Source organism: Athene noctua, chromosome 3 (assembly GCF_965140245.1).
Source record: "Athene noctua chromosome 3, bAthNoc1.hap1.1, whole genome shotgun sequence".
Classification (NCBI taxonomy): Eukaryota; Metazoa; Chordata; class Aves; order Strigiformes; family Strigidae; genus Athene; species Athene noctua.
The window spans coordinates 86,673,833-86,687,562 of record NC_134039.1 but is presented as its reverse complement, the minus strand read 5'-3'; positions in this window follow the sequence as shown (position 1 = coordinate 86,687,562).

The following is a 13,730-nucleotide window of genomic DNA, read 5'->3' as shown; positions in this document are numbered from 1 at the left end:
CCACTCCTCCCCAGGCCTGTAGCCCTGCTGGGGGTTGTTGTGGCCCAAGGGCAGCCCCCGGGATTTGCCCTCAGTGAAACTCCCCCAGTTGGCCTCAGCCCATGGCTCCAGCCTGTCCAGGTCTCTCTGCAGCCTCCCTGCCCTCGAGCAGATCAACACTCCCACCCAGCTGGGTGTCCTCTGCAAACTCACTGAGGGTTCACTCGATCCCCGATCCCCTCGTCTACGTCATCAATAAAGATGGGGCCACTCCTGTTTAACAACACCCAGCCCTGGGGGACACCACTTGTGACCAGCTGCCAACTGGATTTATCTCCTTTCACCACAACTCTCTAGGCCTGGCCATCAGCCAGTTTTTTACCCAGCAAAGCGTGTGCCCATCCAAGCCACGAGCAGCCAGTTTTGCCAGGAGAATAATGTGGGAAACAGTGTCAAAGGCCTTACTGAAGTCAATGTAAACAACATCCACAGCCTTACCCTCATCCAAATAAGCAGGTCGCCCTGTTGCAGTTGAAGACATCCCAGAAGTTCTCTTCGTGAAACAGCAGCACAGTCTCATTCTTCTCCCATCAGACTCACAGATGCATCTTCCTCAGCCTGTACAAGCTTCTCCTCCTCTTTTCCTACCCCTTTATTTTCTCCATAGCCTTCCCTTTCACAAAGATACCCAGGTCTAGCCCTGCAGAGAGCTGCCACAGCACTCTTGCTGTCTCAAACCTACTCACATTTCCAACCCTCCTTTGCAGAATATCACACATTAGAGCCCGTCCACATGACAGGCAATTCTGCAGGCTAACAACAATTTTGCCCCTACTTGACATGCCCAGTGCTCTATTAAAACTCAAATACCAACTCCATGGAAAAGCAGGTGAGCTTTGAGGCTGCCAGTTTTCCTCACCCCCTTCAGTAATTTGCTTAGTTACACTTACCGGAAGTAATTCTCCCTCCTTACATATTGACCACTGCCAGCCTTAGAGTGCTTTGAGATGTCTCTAGCAAGCTCGAGAACAGCATGAGGCTTGCTGGCTACCACAGAGAAACCTGTGTGTGAGAATGAATGGTAGGTGATTTAATCATCAGAAGCCTTATATGGGTCTACCTGGGCAGGAAAAGATTTTTGGAAGCAGTCTTTGCATTTTTCATATCTTGAATTTCAATAAGAGGAAAAAAAAAACCCAACTTGTAAAGAAACTAGTTTTCCCATTCTTTTCAATCTGAGCTCTTGAAAACACTCTGGCAGCAAAGCTGGGAACTTAAACCCTTTCAAAGGGTTGACAAGCAATGGGAGGTGGTGGAATATTTTAGTTTCAAGGCTTCCGTGTGAAGCTAGGGCAGTCAGGGAAGCAGTCACACCTTGAGTCTGTGCTGTTTTTACATCCACATGGCATGACAGAAAACACCAAAGCACCAGGATGCTGCTCTGAAGCGCTCTCTCCGCATTCCCAGACAGTTAGAGCTCAAGTTCTTACAACTCCTCTTTATTCAGCAGAGATGCGAGTACAAGGTCAGTTATGTTTCTGGAGCTGAGGAGAGAATTAAGCAAATAAAACCAGGTCTTTTCTCCTTCACAAGTCAAACTTTTCTTTCACCCATAGGCAGTTCTTATCTAAGCTCGTTAGACCCAAGGACTAATGTAGCAGCACACATGATAAATCTAGGCTGCCTCTCTGACAGTGGAATACAAGTCAAGAGGCATGATAACTTTGGTATAACTTGGGCTTCACACTTAAGCATATGTCAAAATCTGTCAAAAATAAGTATTTGTTGGGAATAGATGCAGCCTCTCCTGACAGCTAAACTCCGCTGCCTGTTTGGATATATAACTGATGTAACACTTCCCCTGACTTTAGCAAGTATGTAGGACAACAGTACACACTTCTTTGGCAAACCTCTCCAAAAATAATTTCCTAGTCCTCCATATTAGCAAAATTATTCTTCTCTGCACCCTCCAGCCTCACATGTCTTAGCCTTCATTTTAAGGCTCCTCACAGGACATCCACTGATATCCTCAAAAAAACCTGTGCCCACCACCTTTGCTTAGAAGAAAGGCTGCTTTCTGCTCTGCTTGATTAGATGAACTCTGGTAATTCCCAGTGTAGTCTCAGACCACCGATCCTCTACAGTATCTAACAAACATTCTTCCATTCCTTTCAAATTCTCCTGTTCTTGTGCTCCCTTGCCTGCCTTCACCTGTTGTCTCTTGTATTACAGATGCAAGATTCAGTCCTTTGAGAAAGACCAGCTTTATGGTGTTTCAGTTTCCTCTGATCACACAGGATATAGTCAAGACATGCAGAGTCTCCTCCTAAAATGAAGATAACTGAGGTAGATGCCTGGTTAGTCTCTCACTTCCATGACTTCAGTAAAATGGGTCTCCTCCTCTGGAGTCAGTCAGATCAACAGGACTGTAAGGATTAGTTGCCTTTGCTTGGCCTTTCCCTGCAAAAGCAGCAAGGCCCATTTCATAAAGCTCTTCCTCACATGCTAATCTTTGAGACCAACAGTACGATTTTTATCTCTTCTCTTATCCACAGCAGATTCCAGGGGATCAGTGATCATAACCAGCAGCTGTTAAACTTGCTCAAGGGATCTGGAAATGTGCATAGTCTGTAGTGACAGGGTACAAAGACATTTTGTAGGCTCTATTGCACTGTTGCTTGCAATTGCAGGAAACACCTCTATGCTCTATTCCTATCCAAGCAGCAGATTTAGGCATCAATATAATTTGTGATTTTGGAAAGAATATTTTGACAATCCACCTCAGATATCAGGGGAGCAATATCAGTCTCTGCTGCAAGTGCAATTGAGTGCTTTGTTTTGTTTTGTTTTGTTTTCTTAAGAACTACTGCAGTTACAAGTAAAACATGGGGAAGAGTGAGGTTTTCTCCCCACCACAAGGAACCATGTCACGGCTGTGGGCTTATCCCAACCTCTGCCTGATACCTAGGTCAGAAGTAAGCCCAGTCAGAAGAGACAGCTAGAGTTACGAACATCCCTAATTGTAGAAAAGATACTTTCAGTACACAGAAAGATGACTTCACTGAGTCCAAAAGATCTGAAGGGCTCATGTTTACAGGAGAGATGCTATCCTTATCTTTTGACTCACAGGACTGAAGTTGGCTAGGCTCAGCAGTAATATCCTGTCTTCATCTGCTGAAAAGTTACTTATCTGAAGGGAACATTCTGCAAGGCATCTGATCAGCTTGCCCTGAAAATATTAATTGAAGCAGTAATAGTTAGGCTCAAGTAACTGGATGTTGAGAATAATGATTTGTGAGTGAAGATAATTATTTGGTAATTGTACCATGACTTCTGTTTTACAAGACAATAACAAGCAGGCTATCATCAGCATATAGTAATTAAGAGACTGGTGTTACCCACAATCAACATTCACATAGAGTGCTGAAAGGTTTTAATAGGTTTTTAATAACTGGCTGGTGGCACTTGCCATATAAGTTGGGAAAGCAGCAGTCCATGGTTTAGAAAAAGCAAGCTCTGAATGATTTTACAGGTCTGTCTTTCTTCCCGATGAGAAATTTCTGTTGTTTCCAACATCTCCAAGCACTAAAAAACACCAGGCTGCACTGGGAGCACACTGGGGGTGGAAGAATATTCCCACAGGCACTACCAACATTTCCTGGAGATACTTGTTCAGAGGCCACTGAAAGTACATGAAGTATATACTTCAGCTACTTTTATTAATTCTGCCTGTGTTTTAACACATTTTGCACATCCTGACAAAAAAACCCAGGAGCTATTCCAGTGCTGTGCTGCTGACTAGTCAGGTACGCTCACACCTCCTTTGTCCCTTGCAGAAAAACACCAGGTACAAGACAGTTCCCTCACACCAACCATTGTTTGGAGGTGCCCAGTAAGGTCAGGATTTTATTCCATTTTGCTGGATTTTAATAAACCCTCTGACACCCAAAGTGTAGGGAAAGAGAAAGATGACAGTAAAATGGTACTAGCTATTTCACTGAAAGATAATCTATAGAGGAAGAAAATAGTGTCACAAGATCACTGCTGTCAGTGTGAAGCCTCTGTTATAGGGGTGAAACATTGTGGAGTTCTTGTGCAAAGGACAGTCCAGGGGAAGCACAAATAACAAAGTACACAGGTGGGTTTTTAACCCTTAAAAACCCCAAGCCCTTATTTTTTAGGAACGATTGCCAAAGTACGAGCATCCTCTTACAGTAACTTCAGGCCAAAATACGGATGCAAAATTTAGGAGGGTACGACTACTACAGCATTACCTGTGCGCTGTGCATTTGAGGCCTATGGAAGGACACCTGAAGTGGCTGCATGTAAACCTCCTGTGCCTTGAACACATTCGGACCCAGACACTCACAGCCTGCTTTTGGCATGAAAACCATTGGCAATACAAGAGCCTCTAGACATTTTCTGAAAGCTACACTGGAGCTTCCAATTATGTTCAAGTGATGCATTTTAATAGCTACCTGCTTCAGCGGAGTAGAAGTTTCCATTTGTGCTAACTTTGATGTGATAATAGGAAGGAAAAGTGCATGTTTGCACTCTTCATTACTATTTTACCAGCCCAAGAAAGTCTGATGGAATATAGGCTTTAATCACAAGGAGATCAAGAGCAAACAAACATTCATTTCAGAAAAGCCATAATTAGGGAGAAGAAAGGAAAGGGAGAGCCATTACCATCAAAAACACTTGGCCTTCACAACAGAGTGTTAGGTCACTGGCTAACAAACAACTGCCTTTAAATAGTTTTAATGTGTATAGTGAATAAATAAAAGCCAACTGAAGTGTTTACTGCAGATTGTGCAGAACAAGTGGGTGATCAGAGAAGATTTTAAAAAGCTGCTTTTTTTTTTAATATGTAAACATATAATTCACAAAGGACTCTCTTCAAATCTATCCTTCTCCCATGTGGACAGCCAGTTTCCTTTGCTCCTGTTTCTGCTACAGAAACCAACCTCTTCTTGAGAAACCTCCTGCACAGGCTGAAGTGAAGGGTCTCACTTCACAATATACCTCTCCAGTGTGACTTCAGGCTGCCACCAGAAAATGCCACTTTTCTCCTTTCCTCCAGGCCAGATCCCTGCAAAGCTAATGCAGCAATCCCATGGCCATAAGGAAAGGTGGTTCAGCTGCTGATTAAGTGTAAAACTTCATTTTTTGGAGGCACAGGTTCAACAGAAAACCAATTACCCAGCTCACCCCGCAGCCACGCAGTGACTGGGACAGCTGCAAGGAAAGCAGCAGGAGCTGAGCTGGTTTGGGGAACCCAGACCCCACCTTTGGCAGCCGTTCACAGTTGCACCATCTGTGAGAAAACACAAAACCTGACTCTCAGCTCTTCCCCAACACCTGCTACTCTACCAAGCTCCTCTGTCAGCCTCATCTGTTGATCACACCAGACAGAAGCAGTTTGTTCTTGCTTTCTCAAGTCAACACCAATCAGCCTGCCTCGGACCACCTCTTGCTCAGGGGCTTACCGTGACACCACCCTTGCTTGCACAGCTTGACAGCTGAGCATCTTTCCTACCTTCCACCCTAACGAGACCTACATAAACCCACTAGTTTCTTTTAATCCTTCTATACAAAGTCAGCCAGTTCATTGGGATTAATCCCATTTGAATAATTACTGAGAACTGAGGGTTACAATTAAAATATTTACAAGTACATGAATACGTACAATCAGCCATGACTCTCTTCCCTTCCCACTGCAGATAGCTTGTCTCAAAGTGACACAACACTGTCTCTTGTTCAGAACTCCACTGTCTTTGCAAGGTCTGGGACCCAGGTGCTGAGCAAGTACCAAGAGATCACAGAACAGGCACAACACCACACACGCATCATAGGATCAGCGGTTGAAGAGCTGTGGCTTTGTACTAACAAAGATGCAGACGCTCAAGAAGGGGGAGGATGAGGCTGGGCTTTAATTAGATGGGTGACTTGACAGCCCATCTCTATCCTCAGAAGCTCCGCACAGCACTAACTCCAACCCTGCACGATCGCCTCTGGGTGCTTCTGCAATATGAAAGCTCCAGTATGTTTCTAGATATTGGAGAGAACAGTTGACTCTGGACAAAGATTAAAAAAAATTTTGTGAGTTCCGGGCTTGCCTGGGGTTGGAGGGTACCTGTCTCCTCCTGGTGGGGTGCTGGGCCATCCCAGCTGGAGGGAGCTCCAGAGCCAGCCTCCACACAGGCTCCTGCAGCTTGGCAGAAGATGTATGCAAGATGTAAGTCGGGGCTAGATAGCATGTCTGGGGCCCAAGAGAGGACTCACTGCTTTATTTATGTGTTACCTCCGAAGAGGCAACATGCCCCTGAGCTCTCAGCTTCACCTGGATTCACCTTGAGACTAGATAAACTATGATGTTGGGAACAAGATTACAGAGTAAACAAACTCCCAAACAGTTTCTCTTATCTGTCCCAGAAGCCTACCTGCATTTTTTTGGTCATCTTCTAGTTGCCAGAGCTGGGGGGACAAGGTTCAGAAAAATATTCATCCAGCCACCAGTAATGTTGTCTGATTCTGGCTCAGAAACTAGCTGGTAATAGAGAATGTTCTTGCTAAACCCATTCCTCACTCCCCCCTTCAGGACTGCAGCTCTTTGGACACACTCCATAGCTCCCTCTCCCTTTGTTCAGCAGAGCAATTACCTCATGTTTATACCTTAAACCTGATTCACATTGCTGTGCAAGAGCTACAGCGCTATTGCCAATGGGGGAAAGGGATGAATGGAAAATTAGATGTTAAAGCAGTCCCCAGATCAGAGCTATCAGAGGAAATATTCACTGTTCATAACTGTGTGAAGTCACTGTCTCTAGCATGCTATCAACTCTCTCCTCCCTTTTTAGATGCAACTCTGGGGTTACGCAGACAAGAGGCTGACTACAAATACTCTGTCCAAACCACATCGCCTCACACCTCCCTGGCCACATACTCCACTTTTGGAAGTGTCAGGAATTCTCTAGCATCACAGAAGTGAAACTTGATGCTTCCTCTGAAAGTCAAACTAATACTTAAGAAAACCTCACTGAAACAGCAGATTTGAGACTACTCAGGAATGTCGGAGCTATGAGAGTCTAAGGGTATAAAAGCAAAGCAGGGTCTGCAGAAGGACATGTCTAATAAAGGATATTACCTCGCCCTCAAACATTGCTGAATGTATTTAGTGCATTCACAGAGTCTCTCAATCAGAGGCCTCTGGTCTGCGACTGGAGCTCCATTTCTGCCTGGTCAGATAGTTGACTAAAATCAAGCTGAAGGGCAGAGGACTCCTCCTCCAGGGTCAGATTACAGGGCTGGAGACAAACTTTTTCATGCCTGTGTGCACACACTCAACAAGGTTAAGACAAATTAACAGGGGTAGTGAGGTAATTATCATACATATGTTTAAACTTATTTATGTTCTTGTGCAAAAGCGCTTGCTTAGGGAGTGGAGGCCCAGCTGAATTCAAACCTCAGCTCATGGATTTTCTGTTAAGAGCAGCCCTGCTCAGTAGGCTGGCAGTTCAGACCACAAACACACTGCAAACAGTTGGAACTCCTGCCTGTCCTAGCCCAGAGCCTTGAGTACTGATCCTGCCCGCAACAGGTGGATAGATGCAGTCCCCATTAACAAGGGGAAAATCACTAACCTATACCAGCCCATGCAAGGTTAGACTGCCTTAAAGCTCAGGCACTGAGCCCAGCAGAAGGACCACTCAAACATAAGACACAGATTTTGCGTATTTGGCTAAAGTGGTTTAGAAAAAAAACCCAAACAAACAACCCAAACCACCTCCAGGTTGTGGTGTTTTGTTTGTTTAAAAAACAACAACATCCCTCTGTCCTAGTTTGCCACTTCCCCAACAGCTGAAGGGATTAAACAATTTAAATTCTGTTATTAGTGGTTTGAAGAAGAACAGTTGGCTCTGCATTACTAGGGTGACAAAAACACAGCAAGCAGGTCAAAATTATGCCAGTCAGTATTTGTGGGACCCCATCTGGATACTGGGTCCAGCTTTGGGCCTCCCAGTACAAGAAACAGCAACATCTGGAGCATGCCCAGCCCAGGGCAAACAAGATGGTGTTGGGACTGGAGCACGGGATGAATGAAGAGACTGAGAGTGTGTTCACTCAGCCTGGGTGAAGGCAAAAGGGGACCTAACTGCTGTCTACATCTAACAAGGAGGTAGAGAGAAGACAGAGATAGACTCTTCCTGAGCGTGCACAGCAAAATGAAGAGGCAACAGGCACAAGCTGCAGAAGGAAAATTCCCATTAGATAGAAGGAAAAATATTTTCCCCTACAATGGGTGTGATCAAACTCTGGAATAGGGACCCTGAGAGGTAAGAAAGTCGCTGTTCTGAAGCGTACCCGGCCAATGCTCTGAGCAACCTGACCTAAATTTGAAGTTGGCCTTGCTTTGAGCAGGTGGTGTACTGGAGACCTCCCAGAAGTCACTTCCAGTTAAACGTTTCTATTATTCTGTGAACAAGCCTCAAGCCAGCAACTTCTTGAATTTCTCTATCTACATCACAAGATTACATCTAGGTGCCAAGCTGGCATCCTCTTGCTTGTGAGTCTCCAGATGAAGGTTTAATACATGCATGTCTTATCTGCATGAACTCCTTTCCCAGTTTTATCACAATTTCCCTGGGCCTCTCCACACAGACAAGCCTCACAAAGGAATGCACGACCATCCCAGAAACTGAGCCAGTGTGTTTCATCACCTCACTGAATCACTGCAGCCTTCAATTATGCTACGCTTTTCAAGTGTGGTAATTAGGGAGCTACAATTTGATCTTCAAGATGATACTGCAGCATGTTTCTATGAAAACATTTATTTTTAAAAGTTCATTAAAATGTTCTGCCATCCAGATCACACAATGGTTACTAAAACCAGCCATTACAAAACCCAAGCTCATCGAAGTTTACCTTGCTTTCATTTAAGTCACCTAATAAAGAACATCCACTCCAGCCTGTGGGGAATTTCACCAAGTTTCAAAACAAGGGACTGGCCCAGTCACCTTCTCACTCATTCCCATGGCACAAGTTAAGCTGGAGGAAGAGCAAGAGCATCTCTCACCACTCCGACCCAAGCAGCTCCCAGGCTGGGATGCAAAGGGCTGCAATCCTCCATCGGACACAAAGAACCCGGTCAGCAAGCAAAAGACCCTGATCACATCTAGGAGTGAACCTCTACCCAAAACCCAGCATTTGGAAGTAGAAACTGGGCTGAGGTAACTAGAGCCACATTTGTCAGAAACAGGTTGTTTCTACATCACCTGTGCACTCCAAGAAGTCATTTCCTAACCTTGAGGGCAGCAGAAAACACAAGCCTCTGCTGATCAATCTGGGTTTGTCTAGATACGAGTCAGCAGGACATGGGTCACTCAGGGGTCAGCTGCTGATACGGCATGAGCTGCTTATAAACACACCCAGGTAACATTATTGGGGTCAACACAGATAAGCTGATCTTCAGGTTAACTTAATAACAGTTTCTTTCACTGGGTGGTCTTGGGAAAGTCTCACAATTTCCACATATCAAAATAACACTGATAAGTAGCACACACAGGGATTTCAAATTCAGAGTAAAAACCAGGGCTGACAGTAGAGCTGAGGTGGGTCTCCCCACACCCAGGAGAGGGAGTTGATCTGGCGTTATGGCCCACAGAGATCCTGGAGGCTCAGCCAATCTCTCCAGATGTAAAAGACACCCCACCTCCTCCACATTAGCCTCACCCCGAGGAGCAACAAGGGTCCTCTCCTCCTTCTCCCAAACTGATGTGGGCTGTAGGCAGCCTGCCAGACACCACCACAAGAGATGAGGGAGGAGGAAAGCCTTTGCACGAAAGCCTAGGGGAAGTCTGGCACGCAGGGGCAGAGGAGATAAGAGCAAGCTTACCCCCTTTATGGGACAGGAACAGTCAGGGAAACCGGTTATGGCCTGAGGAACGCCCCTCCCCGACTCTTACCTCTGAGATGGGGTGTTGGTGGACCCCTTGCCTAATTACAGGGGACACACGCACCGTATAAGACAGGAGGGAACACCTGCCGGGGGTGGGTTGGGGAGTGTCCCCTGACACAGAGGGAGGCGTCCCCCACAACCTGTGGTGGGGGTCAGGAAAGAAGTGTCCAAGGGGTCCCCTACGGCAAAAGGATTTCCCTTATGAGGTAGGAGGGCGTCCCGTACGGCGGAGGAAGGGAATTTCATTTGTAAGAGAGCGAGGCGAGAGATCACCCCCAGCCTGCCGGGGGGTTCCCTTTACAAAGCAGGAAGGCGTAGAGTCCTCTGCAGGCTGAAGGGATCCCCCCCCCCCCCCCCCTTATAAGACAGGGGAACGGCGGGCCACTGGCAGGGCTCCAGCCCCTGACAGGGGGACAGGGAGGGATCGCGGCTCCTACCGGCTGCAGGAGGCGGCCGAGGCCGCCACACCGGGGGTGCTGTCCGCCGGCGGCGAGCGGCTGGCGCGGGCCCCGGCACTGGCCCTGCCCCTTCTCCGCCGAGAGGACTTCTGGCCCACAGGCTCTGCCTCCATGATGACACGTCGCGCCGGTAAGGGCGGGGACCGGACCGAGCCGCACCGCTTCCGCTGGGGCTGGTAATGGCGGCGGCGGTGGCGGCGGCGGCGAACCGGCAGTTTGAAAATGGCGGCGATAGCGGCGGCGGCCAATCAGCGCGGTGGGTGGGGCGTGTTGCTAGGAGACGCGAGGGCCGCGGCTCGGCGGGAAGAGGGGCGGCGGGGCTGATTGGCTACCGCCCCCCACGAGCGCAGCGCCCCCTCGTGCTCCGCAGGGTGGGAGGACCCCGACGGGAGGGGGGGTGTGTGGAAACTGAGGCACGGCGCCATTGTGCCCGGCCATCGCCCGCCCTCTTCTTGTCCTCCATCCTTCCCTTCACCCTTTTCTCCTCAGCGAACACAAGGCCAGCACCTCACGGCCCCGAGGAGGGGAGCAACGTCCTGAGGCCCGACAGAGAGAGGCAGAAATCAACATGGCGTTGGAGGAGAAACAACTCCCTCCCAAAAAGAAAAACCCATACCTCAGAAATCGGCTCAAAACTCAAAAATTTACCTCAGGCACCCCACTCGAAACACACACGAGTGATTTAAATGCGGTGTGAGCTTGGGGATGTTCCCTGGGTGTGGGCATGAGGCTGAGGCAGTGTCTTCCCTCACAGAGCATCCTGCCCGTGCCCCCCGTCCCCTTTCCCCTCTCACTTTTACAGGGTTTTTGCTCTCCCCAGACGACACAGGATGTGCTTGGACCACCCCATCCTTATACGGCATCACGAAGTTTGCATGGAAGTTGGAATTTTTGTCTCCTGCTCGGCAATGCAGGGAGGGTGGGATCTGGCAGGCTTTGGGCCGTCATCCCTAAGCCATGTCCTGGCACGAAACCACTGTGTAAACCATTTGCAGCAGGGTCTTCAATTCTGATAGCACTGGAGAAAAACAGACAACTTGGCTAGACAGGCATTGGCTAGCAAACACCAGAAACTCTGCCTTGAAAAGTGATCAGGAGCCCTCACGGTTCCTCCCGACCCACTTTGAGTTAAGTGGTGCTTTGAGCAAGACTCTGGGTGAATGTTTAGACACGCTCAGGTGAGGGTATCAGTTGGGAATGCATCCCACTTGGCTGAGATTTTGATTTTCCTCCATTTCAGCCCTTTCCCTCTGTGGAAAGTGGCTGTTGTGGAGGGCGTGGGGTCTCTCCCCTCATGGGGTGGCAGCCCCAGCTGGTCCCAGAAGAGAGGGTGGATTAGGGTTTATCATCTTATAAATTGGAAATATCTCCTCTGGAGTGCATATCTGCCTTAGACCAGACAGTTTTGGCAGAAAGATCTCCATTTAACAACGCTGGCACCCCAGACAGCTATGCTGGAATGGCCTTTTACAGTTGATCATTTCAGTCGCAGGTTGATCTCAACTTCTGTGTAGCAGTTGGATGGAATTCTTTGAAACCCATTAAAAACCCCACATATGTGCAAGGCATTTCACTGACTTGGCTGTATTTTAGTAATGAATCAGAAATGGATTCTTCAGAGATACTTAAAAACACGTCGTGCTTTTGAAGTGGAACCTGCAGCTCGATTCAGAAAAGCCCCCTCCTTAAGCTGAATACAGCAGCCTGACAAAAGGTTTAACATAACCATATGTGAGACAAAGATTTGTAGGTTTTAGAAAGAAGTTGTGCTTCTATTTTGAAATATTCCATTAGGATGGGAGAAAGAGTAAGCGTACCCAATACACCAGGCTTACTCTCAGCAGAGTATGCCAGAGGAGCCAGACTCAGCACTGATATGATGCCAAAGCTGAAGGAATTAATTTTGCTTATTTTATTCCAGTGTAGACTTAACATGACAAAACTGTGAAGTTTCTATTTTTGTTCAAACCTAAACAGTTTAGCAAGTTGTATTGCCTCACTTGGTGTTTCATTTATATTGGCTTATAGTTACTGATAGACATTCAGTACACTTCAGACATTCATACACTTCATCTCTGCCAGCCGAATTCTTTCACTTCTTTCCAGTCCTTCCCCACAGCTGTCTCCTGCCTCAGAGACCTCCCCTGCTCCGATGGACCCTGGTTCCTGCAGCAGCCATCCACAAACTGATACGTCCTCCTGCTTTTAAAAAGCCTCCAGTCTTTCAAGACCTCCTGGTTTTTGTGTTCTGCAGTGGCCGCAGCTGCATCCCTGAGCGCTGCATCCCCCCCGTACAGCGGGCAGCGAGCCATGGACTTAGCAAATGACTTTTCCATCTAGTTGAAGAACTCAGCACAGACATTGGTGAGCTGAGAGGTGCTTGTGGCAGGCCTCCTCTGCTGAAACTATAGGTATGTAGGTCTTGAGGGCAAAGCATATCCGAGGCTGCGGTCACCAGCTGCGTCTCTCTTGGTGAAGTCAATACTGAAGGCTCTGTTGAACCAAGGATGGGATGGGAGAGGACAACACCTTGTCAGCAGGGTTCAAGTGGGATGCTGGGTATCCAGGTTGTGGTTGGTGATGTCAAAGACCTATGACACTGCCTTCTTGTCTCCTGTGGAGGCTGAGTGCTCCAGGGTGGGGTGGGAGGTTAGCGTGGAGCTGCCTGTGGAAGCTCCCTGTCTTCAAGTTGATTTGCAGAGCTACAGCTTGGATCTGAATGACCAGGAACCCTTGCAGGATCCACAGATCAGGAGGGGGTTCTGAGAGACTGCTACAGATGATCATTCAGCCCAAATACAGATTTTTGAAGGTCGATCTTCCTTCGAAGTCAATCACAATTGGATTGAGACTAGGGAGGGAAACATGCCCTGAAATCTGAACTTGAGCAGAGTCAGGTCTGCCTTGTTATCGACCTCTGTCACACTTGCCTGTCTTTGCCTTTTAGTTACATATTCAGGACAAAGGAATTCCCCATCTGTTTTCAAGTAGCAGAGGAGTGGCAGAACTCAGACTGCCTCTGCTCTGCACATACCATGCTTTATCTGCCATTTTGGAAGTCTCATCAACCAGTGCCCAAATCCAGCCTCACCTTCCCAGGGGTGCAGAAGTCCCAGACTGTTGGCATCATCTCCCTTCCCACTGACATGTGGCTCCCTGCGAAAGTAGAACAGGGGACACCAATCTGAATTTCAACCGTAGTGAAACATGTTCACTGGAGACCGCAGTAAAAGGGAGGACAGGTGGCAGTGGAAAGAGAGGAACATCAGGGAGAAGTAGACTGAAAATCAAGAGTCACTGTCACCTTTCTCTAGCAGAGTCTTAAGTCTTTATAC